The following is a 14616-nucleotide window of genomic DNA, read 5'->3' as shown; positions in this document are numbered from 1 at the left end:
ATCCAGAGAGACCAAGTCCCCACTGCTATTGTTGATACAACAAATTATTGTTCTGTTGTCCTAGGGAATATGATAGTGGGAGTTCAAGGTAAAGCCTAATCTAGAAGGAACTTCTCACAAAATTAACAGCTCTAATTTATGTTCATACCCAACATGGAATCAGATCAAGTGCTCTTATAATTCAACTCAGAATTTCACAGCAGTCCTTACAGGGCTTTTTGGCCAGCAGAAAAGATGAGCTGTTTTGCCTGGGTTTGGGCTTTTGGGGGTTTATTTTTTGTTTGTTTTCCTGTGGTTTTTTTTGTTATTTTTCCCAATCCAGTGAGTAAATGGAATGGATTTACAAGTGTTTTCTCAGAAGAAAGGTAAAAGCACAATGGCCTGCAGATGGACAAGACAAAATGGGGCAGGGTGATAAAAATCTCCAATCTACATTGTGACTACATTGTATCTTATAATTCTCAATAAAAACTAAAAATATAACAAAACCATGCTGCTGATACTTAAATACCTGACTGAGATTTCTAAGAAAACAAATTTTACTTCTTTTCCAATGAATTACAAGAAACACAGCGCTACAGAAGGAAAGCAGTGAAATACAGAGTTTCAGAGAGGATAAGGTGTTCCCCAGTGTGATGGGTGGCAGGGTAGTTCTGCCTTCCCCATCCTACACCTGCTGCTCGGTGTGTTTTTATACCCCAACTTAGCCACTGTGAAGGTGCAAAAAGAACATCTAAACAACTTTAGGTGGTGCAGCTGGGATCCAATCCACACCAAAAGAATAAAAATCCGTCAAGGCAAAATGATTCTCTGGAAGTTTGACTTGGAAAGAATCTGTTTTCCCTTGCTCCATGCTATCTGGGATCACTGGAGTTAATTTTATTTTCATCTACGTGTGCAATATTTTTAAAATGCGTATTTATTAGTACTCTCCACAGGCCATCCAAAAAGTGATGGAACAAGGACTGCAAAACACAGGAGTTGAGTAGATTAACCTTCATGAGCTAAACAATATCTGAGACTCCTGTACTTTTATATAGGCCATATTAATTTGGGCAGAGAACTTCATTTCACAATGCTGTCAACCCAACAGCACTTTTATGGGCGAGATTCACTCTATATTCACTCTGCAAAATGCATCAAGGAGATAAACTGCTTTTGTTTTACTTTAGCAAGGGAAAAAGAGCTGAGCAATAACTGTGTTATAATGATTATTAATGCAAGTGTAAGAGAGCACTGTGAAGACAAAGGAATCACATCTCCATCTAATTTGCTGTATGCTAAAACTGCTATCACTTTGCTGAATGAAGTACAGAAACACCAATTTGTAAAAGCAGGAACTTGGCCAAAGTTGTCTTTATAGTTTCATAGAAACTAAATGGCAGCATTCAGTATTTCAGATGGCACTAGCAGCCACTTTGCAAAGTTACTCTGCTTGTACTGTGCATTTTTCCTCTAAGTAAATGGTCACTCTATAATAGCTGGCTACTCACACATTGCCTCTCACTGTTCCCAAGATAACAAGCTCTAATAATCCTGGGGAAAGCCAAGCTTGTGGTTGATTTTAGGATATCACTGTAAAACACCAACAGGCCATAACAGCATTTAAACTGTTGTCTTCTGCACTCCTGTCACCCCAGCACGATATCCATCTTGATATGTACTTAAACTCATTAAATTCTTTCTGCTCACTTCAATATTTCCTAAAGGTGTGGGGGTTTTTTTGTTTGGTTTTTTTTTTTTTGTTTGTTTGTTTTTTAATCTCCTGAAAGCTCAGCATCCTTTTATGGAAAATGCAGACAGACCCTACACTTCACTAATTTTTCCTTCCCCTTCTCCCACTCGACATTTTCACAGTAGAGAAAGCTACAGGCATCACTTTCCTTTCTCTCTTTTTCTGAGACTTGATGATATTTAGAAAGTTCCTCATTCTAAACAGTGGCTTTGCTACTCAATAAGTGTTCAATAACCTTTCTAACTCTCACAGACAGTTCTGCACCCTCCTCCTTAAGGCCAAAACCAGCAGTCAAACATCATGGTTTGGGCAGCATCTCTGCAGGATTTGGGCTGAGGTCACCAACAGTGGCTGAATCATGAGGAAAAAAAAGCCTGCTGATCTCATGGAGAACACAGGCACTTACTCATATTTCTCAGTTGTTCTGAGCCTTCTTTAAGTAACCTTTTCAAACTTTCAAGCCGTTTTCAAATTTAAAATTAACCTAAATAAAATACTGAAATCTTCAGGCAATTTTGTTTTCAACTGAAAACTTTTTTGTTCTCCGTCCTCTGTTTTTTTTTTTGCATTTATTTACTCCTCCTTCCCTTGTCAAAATAGTCAATCTCACTTGTTACAGCTGCAGCATTTGGGATGGGCAAGGGCAACACATCTGTGGCAAACATCTAAAGCTCAGCTCTGATCAGTGCAAGCAGATATATGGAAATTGTTTGACACACTTCCTCCACATGTGGGCTCAGACAGCTTTAAAACAAGCATTAAAATGTATGAATGTGTAGCAGGAACAAGTGTGAGAGCCTTCTGATGCCACATGTCACTGCTCACAGGAACATTTTCCTTCTTTGAGGAGTTCCTGCTGGATCCTTCCAAGAAGACCAAAAGGTGTTGGAGTCCAAAGGTGAAGATTTGGGCACCAGTGTCATGGTTGGCTTTTTCTCCCATAACATCTGCAGTGCCATTCTGTGTTGTGGATTTTATCCAAGTCCTAACACAACTCTGCACCTTTATAGATGTGTGTCATCCCAAGGCAGCGATGCAGGGCAAAGCAAAGGAGATGGGACAAAAATGCTGCTTGTGAACTAAACAGAGTGACCTGGAGGGCAGGTGACACAGAACTTCACCCTGTCTCTTTTGTAGTCATGCCTATTTCCTGCTGTAATAATTAGGATTACACAAATAAATAATTTGTTTGTGCCAAATAGTCATTTACCAGAAAAAAGAAAAAAACTTACTTGTTTACAAGGAGAAATGAAGCACTAAGATTTGCTCTATGCTTTACACTGGGGATAAGTGGCAAAAATGGAAACTGTATGGAGACCAAATTGTTTCATAAGAAAGAGAAATTGAACTGAAATTTGAAAATAACCATTATTTGAAAAGAGAAGAGATAGCCTAATGAAATAACATTACACAACTGAATTTGATTCTTTCAAAAGCACCAAAAAAATGATAGATTCCCATTTATGATTTGGATTTCCTGTAACCATGCCAGAATATGTCAAACTCGATTACAGCTGATGTCTGCCTCTTAATGTACATTCTAAGATCCAGCTTTATGCATTTTTTGCAGTACAACAGAATTTTAAAGATGCATCTCTGCATGTTTGTACACAAATGACAAACCAATGGTAAAACAATTAGTGTCTAGTATTGCAAAAAGTTTGGCCTGGGTATCTGAGCTACCAGGATCAGCAGAGCTCCTGTTTTCTGCATGAAGAAAAAGGCCGAAAAAGGGAGAAAAGCAGAACCTCTGACATCCATTCCTCAGCCTCTTGTGGAGTCAACAGCAGAGACACCAGCTCAGGTCTGATTTGATTGTATTGATCTGCAAACTTTATACCTGGACACCAACTAAACCTAACCAGCCAGTGAGATCCAAGGGCCAACATGTGCTGCATTGAATCCAGTTTAATTCTCAAGCCACGAGCGCTGGATGAAGCCCTAACCAGCCTGGGAGTCTCCTCAGGTGCATCACCCCTCGTCACTGCCCCAGCCCTACCTGTGCACCCAAACTCCTTCCGTTGCACATTCCAAACCCAGCAGAGGCTGTGATTTCTACAAACAGAGCCAGTTCTGCCCCCTGGAACCAGTAAATCCCACAGTCAACCATCTCTGACAAGCAGCAAACAAAATCAGGCACAAAAATCCGCCTTTCCAAAAGTGTTTCACTCAGGTTCCAGTTTCCCAGCTCGCCCTGAAGCCTCTCAGTGCTGTACTTTAACCAGCAGTGTCCTGAAGAAAATGAACCATTCTTTTCAATGTACAGAAAGCACATTTAGTCAACAAGCAGCATGCTCAACAATGAAATAATCTATCTCTAATTTAAGAACTCTGATTCAAAAAATGCTCTCTGGCTGCAAATTTTTCCTTAGAAAATTCATTACACAAGAAATCAACTTCTCGGTGGTATTTTAGCAAGCAGTGATAATCTCAGTAACATTATATAACAAAGCACTTGGGGTCTCCATTTACACACACTTTTTAGGAAGCATTAGAAAGGCAGATTATAATAATTTGAAAAAATAATCTAAATTACCTTAGAATGAATGAACACAGAACTATTATAAAAACCAAGACACACTCAGGGAGTTCAATAAGCCATTTATAGTTCTTCAGAACAAACATGACATTGATTTTAGTTTTTAGGCTTCATGACAACTTAAAGCTAAATACAAAGCCACCTATCATCCTATCAGTGCTTATTTTAGAAAAAGCAAACAAAGGACAAAACCAGCCTAATAATCAAAATCATAAAAAAAAAATCTTTCTTTTACTCCCATTACTCAACAGCCAAATACAGAACTGTGCAAGGGATGAATTAATCAGTTTATTTGCTATGGCCTTTTCAGGTGGTCAGTGTTGCACCAGAACAACTCCAGTTCTAGGCTCCAATACCAGCAAGCAAACCTCCCATCCCCTTTATTAATAATCTTATAAATATTATTAATTCTTATGGGTCTCTCCACTCTGACAGTGTGTTTCAGCTAAGAATTATTTTTTAGAAGTCAAGATTTCCTTACACTATGTGAAAGCTAAAGATTTGGACTACATTTGAATTCCTATCTTCCTTCTGTGAGTCCTGCTTATAGAAAGAACAGAGAAGACTGCAAAGTTCTTTAAAATGGTTGGAAAACGCAGAAATTCCCAGTTAGTGCTGTAAATATTGGGGGGGGAAAATGCAGTTGAGAGCATTTTATATAGCAAAGTTTAGATACCAGCTACAAGCCATTTTCAGAAGCTGTTCTTATCTATATATCACACCTTGATGCTGCAGTTCTTACAGCTGGATATTTATGAAGGCAATTTGAGTGGTGCCTTGAATAATAACACTGAGGGAAGACTTTGCTCTGATAGAAGCACCCCCTTTAACCAACTGCATTTGTCACAAGAGCAACACAGTGATTTAACATAATCAGCCTTAAATGGCATTGTTCCCATAGTATATGTAAATAAACCAGGGCCATTAATTCAGATTTTCAGTAACAGACACCTGGATTTGGTAAAGAAAAAAACCTAAAAGAATAAAAAGGTCTAAAAAGATATTCAAATTGTGTTTCCCTAATTCAGCAATACAAAATTATCCAGTTAAAAATACCCTGGCACACATCTGAAATGAACCTTTCATACCAACAGCAAAATCCCCATCTCAGCAGTGATGATTTATCAGATGGATATTGCATCTACTTGTATCATTTACATCATTAATAAGGTTTTCTATAGGCATGTTCTGCTAATTTAAAAAATCCAGGTAATTTAAAAATGCCAGAAGAAAGTCTGCTGGTGACTTTCTTCCTTTAGCTGTTTATCATTTAGAAAAGAAAACATAAAGAAAATCTTAAATCACAAATAAAAGTGAACTTTGTTTAGATTTTCAACCTGTCAGTCACCACAGACCCAGCGATTCAATAGGTAATTAAAAATAGGCAGTATCTTTTTTTTTTTTTGCATTTTGCTGTGAGGAGACAGGACTACAGCAGTGACTTGAGGGAGACAGATACCCTGACATGTCTGCAGGAGTATTTTGGTTCCCAGAAACCACTGGGGACACGTTCTGCCTGTGCCAGCAGGAGCGATGGGATCGCGTGCCGAGGCACTGGGGCTGTGACAGCCTGCAAAGATCTGCAAAGATGCTGTGTCCTGTCTTTTTATTCTGAGTTTCAAGGAGTTTCTCCTACTATTCTGTGGCAAAATTCACTAATGCCAATATATATATTTTTTTTTTTTGCTTCAATGCTATCTGAACACATCCTAGATACTTTCACCACTCTTTTGTTTTATGAAGGAATTATGACCTCAGCTGTTGAGAGTAGCACAAACCTTTCTGCTTAAACATTTCACATTTTCAAAATTCAAATCAATATTTCATCCTAACACTGAGTTGTATCCCATTGGACATGTACCTTTCTAATATCACCAAACTATCAAAAGGAAGAAAGAGTTTTATATTTATTTTTATTTTTTGGAGGTTTTTTAAGTGATGAGAAGCCATCACTAAACTAATGGGTTTGGGGTTTTTTACCTTAACTGAACCAGCATTGTTTGCTAAAGCACAGAGCAGTCAGTAGCTGGCCCCAAAGTGACTACAAACTCACATCATGCATATTTAATAAAATGCTATAGCAGAAATATAGCATACATTCTGTACTTCTACAAGAAAGCAATATTCATTATTCTGCAGATTATTCCTTAATAAATATTTCAGAAACTTGAATTAGAAAAAAAATGAGAATAGCATATACTGTGCTCTTGATAGTTTAAAAGCACTTTTGTTTTCTGACCTATGATGAATCTTTATGTTCTTTTCATTTCTGATGCATTTTAATGCCATTATGGGTTTAAAATTCATCTTTTGGTCACTTTGAGGGGATAAAGATATCGATGTTTAGTTAGCGTGCACAAAGAAGTTAAAAGTCATCTTCCATTAGCATGCACAGAGCTGACACTTTATTATTATTGTTCCAGATTCCTTGGATATCTTCACATAAATGTGACACTTTATGGACTGGTATCAAGAAGAAACTGCCAGAAATGGTCACAAATTCCCCATTCTGAAAGTCAAGGAAACTCACTGCTGGGCTGCCACTCTTCTCGCTTTCGCATGGTAACACCAAAAGCAAAGAGCTATTTGAGAACCAACAAAAACCCACATTATCCTTCCAGTGATGTGGTTTTTCAGTTGATTTGTACATCTGTTCAAATATTCTCGAATTAATCACAACAGGAGTGGGTTGAGATAATGCAGCTGCAGTATCAGGAGATGCAGAGAAATGTTTGAGTGTGTGGGCAGGGATTGCCACCATCCCTGGGGTGTGGGCTCAGGTGCCAGCCATGGATGGATGGGAATGTGCCATGGGCAGAACATCTCAAAAGACCAAACTAGATTTGTTCTAGGGTCTTTTCCCCTTTTGGTGAAGCACAGTAAAGGAGAAAATTTGGGGATTCAGAAAGGATTAAAGGTCATCACAATTGTGCTGAGAGCAGCAGAACTGCTTAAAAGTGCAGACAAAATTGCAGAGGTGGACTTGGACATTGAAACACAGCAGAAATACCAGGGTTACTCTCTCTGGTTTATAACTTAGAAAAAGAAAGCTGTTGAAGTAGTCAGAAATTTGACTTTAGATCCCTTCTAAAGGATGAAATAATTAATGATATAAATAAAGTTAAACCTGAGGCCTGAAATATAGCCAGGCTCTCCAAAAAGAATATTCATTCTCTTCAGGAAGAAACACATTTAAGCCCAAGGCCAGAATCAGTCTCAGGGGTAGAAGAAAAACCAGAAAATTATCTTCCTAGGATCAAAAACAAAAAATAAAAATCCTGAAGTAGCTTGTATTTAGGCAGGAGAAAGCTTTTGTCCTCAGCCCTGAAAGACATCAAACAGCAAGCTGGGTTTTCTCTGCATGGAAGGAGTTTTGGAACATAAACTATTCCAGGACATTAAAAACCAGCCCAACCCAGCCCTGCCCCAGGCTGTCCCCAAACCAGGGCCGCTGGAGATGCCCCAGGTGCTCCGGAGCCCCTACAGTGTCTGCCCAAACAGGGCTCACAGCAGGGAGGGTGAGCACAGAAAATAAAGATACCAAATGCATAAATGCATGCTCTCCTTTTAATGAGTTATAATTCATCTCTCTTAGCCAGGGCCTTTGTAAATCTCAGACAGACAAGGAATCCTGAGACTTTGAAATTGCCTTGTAAATTAGTTACTGCTAATGAAACCATTTAGTTTTTGAAGGGATGGGATTGTGAGGGCTTTCCACATTGAAATAATTATTTAACTAGCATTACTGAAGCAAATAATTAAACTGTGCTGTATAAAAACTCCCATAATAATATTCATACTATTTCCTTTTCTTCCTTTCTAAAATGTTACATTATGAGACTTGTTATTGATAAGTGAAGTAAAAATCTGTCACAGCCAACCTTACATTCATTATTTCAAGTTACATAAAAGATGTAGTACACGATGTATGTGATTCAAGAGATTCATCTCCACCATATAATCTATCAAGAGCCTTACATTTCAGAGAGTTTAAAAATACTCCCAGATAAAGAGGTGTTGTAAAAAAACCTCAAGATAGTCATAGGTTTTAAATTAAACTTTGAACAGGTAAAATAATAAAAATTCAAAGTCATGTTGGATGCTTTATCACTGCCATCTCAAGTCACACTTCAAGTTCCAAGAAACATTTTTCTTATCAGTGATGATGAAGGAGAATGATAATAATACAATTTAATGTGGGAGAAATATTCCTCAGCTAGTCTGTCCTCATTCAGCTTTCTTTGCTCCTGTTTGGAAAAAAAAAAAAAAAAGGGAAGTAGGGAGGAGTGCTTTGGATTAGACTGGAAGAGATTTTACTCTTTCCAATAATGGTTTTTCTTTAAAAAAAAAAAAAAAAAAAAAAAAAGAAAAGTAATATGGAAACTGGTCATAGACATCTTTTATAAAAAATCCTTTCCTTAGGATTTTTTTGCTCCTGAGAAGCTGAGAGGCCTCAGGAACAAAATGTAAATAATGATCATCTGCTGCTGTGGAATGCAACAGGTGCATCTGTGATTGGTCTCATGTTGATTGTTTCTAATTAATGGCCAATCACAGCACAGTCTTTGTTATAATTCTTTCTTTTTCTATTCTTAGCCTTTCTTCTATTCTTTTGTATAGTTTTAATGTAATATATTGTTGTAGTGCGTTCGGTTAGTTTATTTAATTATTCCCCCATTTTATGTATTGTTTCCCCCTGTTGTGCTTGGAACCAAGGTCACAAGCACAGTGCTGATCCCTGCTTGCTGCCCTGCTGTGGGGGAGCACTGGCTCTCAGTGACATTCCTCCCCCCAAAGACTGAAATGTCTCTATAGAAGCACTTAAAGAGAATCTCAGGTCAGATAAATGCTCAAGGGTTCAAACTATCTCAAGTGTCAAAGCTCAAATGATTCAATCCTGAATATGAAACTCCTCATTTTTTACATTCACTGCTTAAATAAATACATGGGACAGAAAACAGCATCTCCACCTGCCCCCTGTGCCCCTTGGGCTGGGGAGGAGGAAGGAGTTGGGGATGAAGAAGTGAAGTTGAGCCTGGAAATAAAAGGTGCTGTGGTCAGGTATTTTTATTCTTGGCTTTGTTTCTTACCATCCATTTCAATTTTTAATTGACAATAAATGCAATTAGTCTTTCCTGGGTCGAGCCTGTTTTGCCCTGGTAACTGATAAATGATCTCCCTGTGTTCATCTCATGGTTCATGAGCTTTTTTCTCTTTTCTCCTTCTCATCTGCTGCAGAGACGGAGCAAGAGAGGGGCTCAGTGGGGTCTGGCAGGCAGCAAAGCTCAACTCACCGCTACCTGAAAGTAAAGAATTCTGTACCTGCATCCTAAATAAATGCCAGTACACTTACTCAGCTCTCTGATGGGTGAATATTAATTTTGCATAGCATTGGAGAGTCATAAAACAAAAAATGGTAAGAGAAACATGCAGATCCTAAATGGAAACTATCTGAGAAAGATCATGTAGAAAAAAAAAATGCTATGAAGTTCAATAACTTTCACAAATGTTTGAGTTTGATCTTTTATTCTAAAATATTTTTTTCAAAGAAAAACAAGCAAAAGCCCAGAATTGAAATAATCTAACTTTAGACAATTTTGATCTAACACTTCTGAGGAAAAATCTCCTTTTCCCTCTGTACAAAAATCTACTTTTCTGTAAGAGCAGACTGAAAGCATTTATCCTAACACAAAAAAACCTCCCCTTCACACTGTGTGGAATCCCTAACAACAATAATCCTCCCCCCTAATATCTGAAGATAGCTTTTTGAGCATATAATAGTACACCAGTGAGTTCCTGACACAGAAGTATGGCAGGGTTCCCCCATCTGTTAGCATGAGATAAACTCTGATTTGATGTGATAAGAGCTTTTCTCATGTTCATAAAACAGAGGTTAGCACTGTGCTCACAGCTGGAAACACAGTTTCTAGATGTGAATTCCCAGGAATATTATTTACCTGTTTGCAGAGGCTTTGAGCTAGAAATTGGCATTTATGTATGGGGACAATACACTAATAGACACATACATACACACATATATTTATATATATTTATATATACTCCTACAGGTTACAAAAATAATTTCAAAGGAGATTGATTAATGTGTCATCCTAGGGAAGAAATATTAAAAATAAGATTTTGTTGTTTCATTTTCTTATTTTTCCAGAAATGTTGTAATGAAGCTTTCTGGTGAGTCTTAGTAGAGTGTTTTACTCAGCTGAGTAGGGGTTTTGTAGCTACTCTGATCTCCTACCTGATGATGGTTAATGGCCTGGGGAATCTTGATAAAAGAATTCAGGGATTTCATCTAACAACAGGTCTGAGTTTATTGACATCTTAACACATTCCTTTTTTACTTTAATCTTTCCCCCACTTACTCAGATAAGAGAAAGAATAAATTGAAAGAACATTCTTGTTCGATTTTTAATAAAACCCTCATCATCTGAAAGTGGCTGAGAGATGATTGCTCCTACCTGTGTGTACAAATTGTGGATGAGAAATTCCAAACTGTATTCTGAGATTACAAAGATGTCTCAAGTCAATCCTACTACAAACAGAACCTGTCTGGGCAAGTTATTTTTCTCAGCAATATTAAAGAAACTTGATATTTTATTACTTATTGAAAATCTTCAAACAATTTACTGTGGAGATGAAAAAATTACTTATTAATTCATTAGGTTTATATTCTTATTTTATTATGAATTAGTGGGTAATTAATCTAATAATTTAATCTATAAATTTAATCTGTCAAAAATTTTTAACAACTATATTCCAAGATGATTTAAAATTGTATCTACTCATTATAGTGATTATGTCCAGACTTTAATAAATCAGAATGCTTTGTCTGTGAAGATCTGCAGGTCTGGGGTTCTGAGTTAGCAAAGTTAAATCTATGTGTTTATAATCTTACTGCACAATCTGAAACACAGCAGCACAACTGGTGTTCACTCAAGGACTGGAAAGCCCACAAATGTAATAAATAGGTTTAAAGGCATATTTTGCCTCATTTATAAATTCCAAGCTGAGAGTGAAAAGTCATAATTCCACCAAAAACACAGAGGAAGCTTTGCTGAGGAACCTTTGCCACCTTTGCTCTCTAATCACAGCACAATCAGAGAAATGAAGCTGTTCTGGTGACAAAGGTGACTTTTAACCATACCCCAGGCTACAAATGCAAGCCTAGCATTTACTTAATTTCCCCTCCAGCCCCAGCAGTGTCAATAGCCCGGGCAGGAGCGGAGCAGAGCTGTCAGCAGCGATTCCATCCCTGCTGCAGCAGCCCAGGCTCTGAGCACAATCAATGGCAGCTAATGAGCGCCGAGAGCTCTGCAGGGCTGGAGCCACTAAAGAACCACTCAAGTGCTTCAGCAGCCGAGCAAAACTCTGCAACACACCTTTAGGTCTTATTTATCTTACAGGAATGGGAGTCCAGCCTTGAACTGCATGGCTTTCTGCAGTGCCTGAGTATAATTCAAAATTCTGGGCTACAAGCTGCTTCCTGTGCTAAGGTGTTGAGATGCTTCAATGATATTTCATTTTTCTGACTGGTCAATGAAAAATCACTTCACAACAAATCATCTCCTAACTTAGCTCAACTCACGGAATCATGCTGTAAAATCAAAACAGTGCACCCCATATCCTGATGCATCATATTTATTTTTAAGACTTTTTTATCAAAAGCATTGGTACACTCAATGTTGTTTTAGCTTTGAGCTCAACCTCAAACTGGGAATGGAAAGTCAAAATAGACTACTCTTTGTGCCCATCATTGATTGTAGAAGTTTTTTTTCCTCTGTTGGATTTGATCCCTGGTGCAACCTCATTTCTTCAGACAAACTAGTTCAGAGTTATTTCCTATAATGAGCTCACTCTTACACAATTAACCAGAGCACAGAAAGAATCTGTGAACTGGTAATTATTCGTATCACTAAATGTCTGTTTAAATACTGAACTGAACTTGAAAAAATGATGGATTGTCTGCTTTAGATATTTTCAAATAAAACAGTGATGCCCTTTTGGAATATTTGTGTAATCCAAGCTTATATTATTGCAGCACATGTAGCAGTGACAAAGCCAAGCATGAGGAATGTTTTTTTTAATTTAAAATATACCTCTGTAATGAATTAACATAATTTCCTTTTGCTAAACCTGGGGACGGAGTCTTGCTTTAGAGATTATTTCTTTTTTGCTGTTGATGTCATTTAAAAGGCTGGCTCTGCTGTTTCTTGAGAAAAAGAAGGAAACAGTTTCTTTGATTATTCTCCAAGTCATTTCTGGCCTGCCAACATTTAAGACAGGATATTTTCTTACACCTACTTTTTCCTCTGGCCTTAATCTTACGTCTGTATTTACCCACACAATGTCCCCTCATCTTTTCTATTTTTCTTGCTATTTCTCTTCTACATAGTTTAACAAGTCCAAAAAACCCATTCTGTGCCCAGGTTTGAAGGCTGTGGTTTGTCAGTGGCGCATCCAATCACTTTGTCATTCTTAAACTCTTATTAGCATCAGAGTGAAGCACGCGGTACCCTCAGTGGTGTGAGCTAATAATTACCATCCTAAACCCCAAGCATTTGGACACTATTTCCTCCCAGTTCACTCTACCAGAGGTATGAGTTGTACATCTCCCTGCTTTTTGTGCAGATCATCTTCCACTCTGAACCAAGACAACAGTGGCCATCTGAGAGCTTTCAGGCACTGGCATTATCATTCTTTTGAAGCAAGAGGAGACTTCAAACCACACCAAGGAAACTCTAATACCTCAAATGCATCAGCCTTTACCAGGAAGTCTGTCATCAGTTGCTATTCATTTATCCTAATGATCACTAATCTTATCCACCAAACAAAAGTGTACAAATTGCAGTTCATGTTCCCTTAAGAGCCTAACAAAGTTTTTATTTCATTTGGCAAGGGTAGAGACAGACAAATATTCATTCCTAATTATTTTGTTAACCTCCAGAGAGCTCTTAAGGAGAGTCTTTGAGCAGATGATCTTGGCTTAGGAGGCCTAATTAATCTGGATTTTCACGCATCAGGATCTGAGCCCACTCCTCATTTCAGGACTCTGGTCCCCAGTGCTGCAGGCACTGCTCCACCACAAATTGCTCATCCCAAGTGGCAACATGCTCAACACCAAAGGGTATCAAAACCAGCCACAGTCAGCAAGGATGCTCAGTGACAGAGCTTCAGCAGTTCAATCACAAACTTCAGGGATCATTTCTCCAGTTATAAATATTTCAAGCAAGGGCTGGTTTCTAATGAAATTGAGAGGCAAAGCAGTTTGAAGTTTGGGAGTGAGTGGAATGCTGGCAGCACATGAGGTACCTGATAGCTGTGATATTTCTGTGTGCACTGACTCCATTTGGCACCGTGAGGCACCAATACAACTTCCTCAGCATTACTTTCTTCAAAGAGCAAATCTCCAAATTCTCATTGTGTTTTTCCAACTCAAGGGAGATTGGAGAAGACAAATGATTAAACAATATAGTGGCAAGAAACATGGTTAAAAATGACAACCTTAGAACTTGGGATTATCTGTTAAATAATGAGAGACAAGTACTACCTATGACACCTGGGTATAACACTTGGGTTGGGGTTTCACTCTTACAAGATTTAACAAATAGAAATGAGAGACACTGGAGATTCACAGAACGTTAAAACATGTCAGCCTCCTACACAATTTAAATACTTGTTTGCATTGCTTTGTAGCCAACAACCAAACAGCATTTCTCAAAATATTATATAAATTGTATCAAATTAACTATTCCGGTCAATAAATTTATTTCTCTTTAATTCAAATCTACCAAAGTCTTTAAAGACAATACAAATTGTGTGATGAAATTTAATATTTAAAAGACATCTGTTCTCTTGAAGGCCTGTCCAGAGAAAGCAGTGCTCCCCTTACATTAGGAGACTGTACTGTGCCCATCTCTGCCCGGGTCAGATTGTACACTGGAGCCTTCCACTGATTTGGGTGACACACCAATTTCCTAACTTAGACAAGACTTACAATCAGAACTGGAAAATAGTCTCAGATTTCTGGAGATCAGCCTCTGAATCACACAATCTCATTTCCTTTTCCCTCCTGTTGCTTTACTTTGGGGCTTTTTCCTGCAGTAAGGCTTTGAGATTTTTTTTATTACTTTTTTTAAGAAGATCATAAAACCCCAAGAACAGAAACCTTATTTATATATATAAATGTATATATATTTAATAATCACAACAAAGGCCATTTTATCCATTCTCCAACAAACAGCAGTACTGAAGCCACTGTAATGCATCAACCTCTAATTTGAATCTCAATTTTTACAAGGAAATCCATGATTATTGCTGAGATGCAGTA

At 37.9% G+C, this 14616-nt stretch overlaps 1 protein-coding gene across 24 annotated transcripts in view; it reads right to left on the bottom strand.

Moving 5' to 3' along the window:
- The window catches only part of RBFOX1 (RNA binding fox-1 homolog 1), a 1152005-nt gene that overhangs the window by 423741 nt on the left and 713648 nt on the right, over window positions 1-14616 (bottom strand). The gene's annotated exons all lie outside the window — the stretch shown is intronic.

Source organism: Zonotrichia leucophrys, chromosome 14 (assembly GCF_028769735.1).
Source record: "Zonotrichia leucophrys gambelii isolate GWCS_2022_RI chromosome 14, RI_Zleu_2.0, whole genome shotgun sequence".
Taxonomy (NCBI): domain Eukaryota; kingdom Metazoa; phylum Chordata; class Aves; order Passeriformes; family Passerellidae; genus Zonotrichia; species Zonotrichia leucophrys.
Note: the sequence above shows the minus strand (reverse complement) of the source record. Positions and strands in the feature narration are given on the sequence as shown.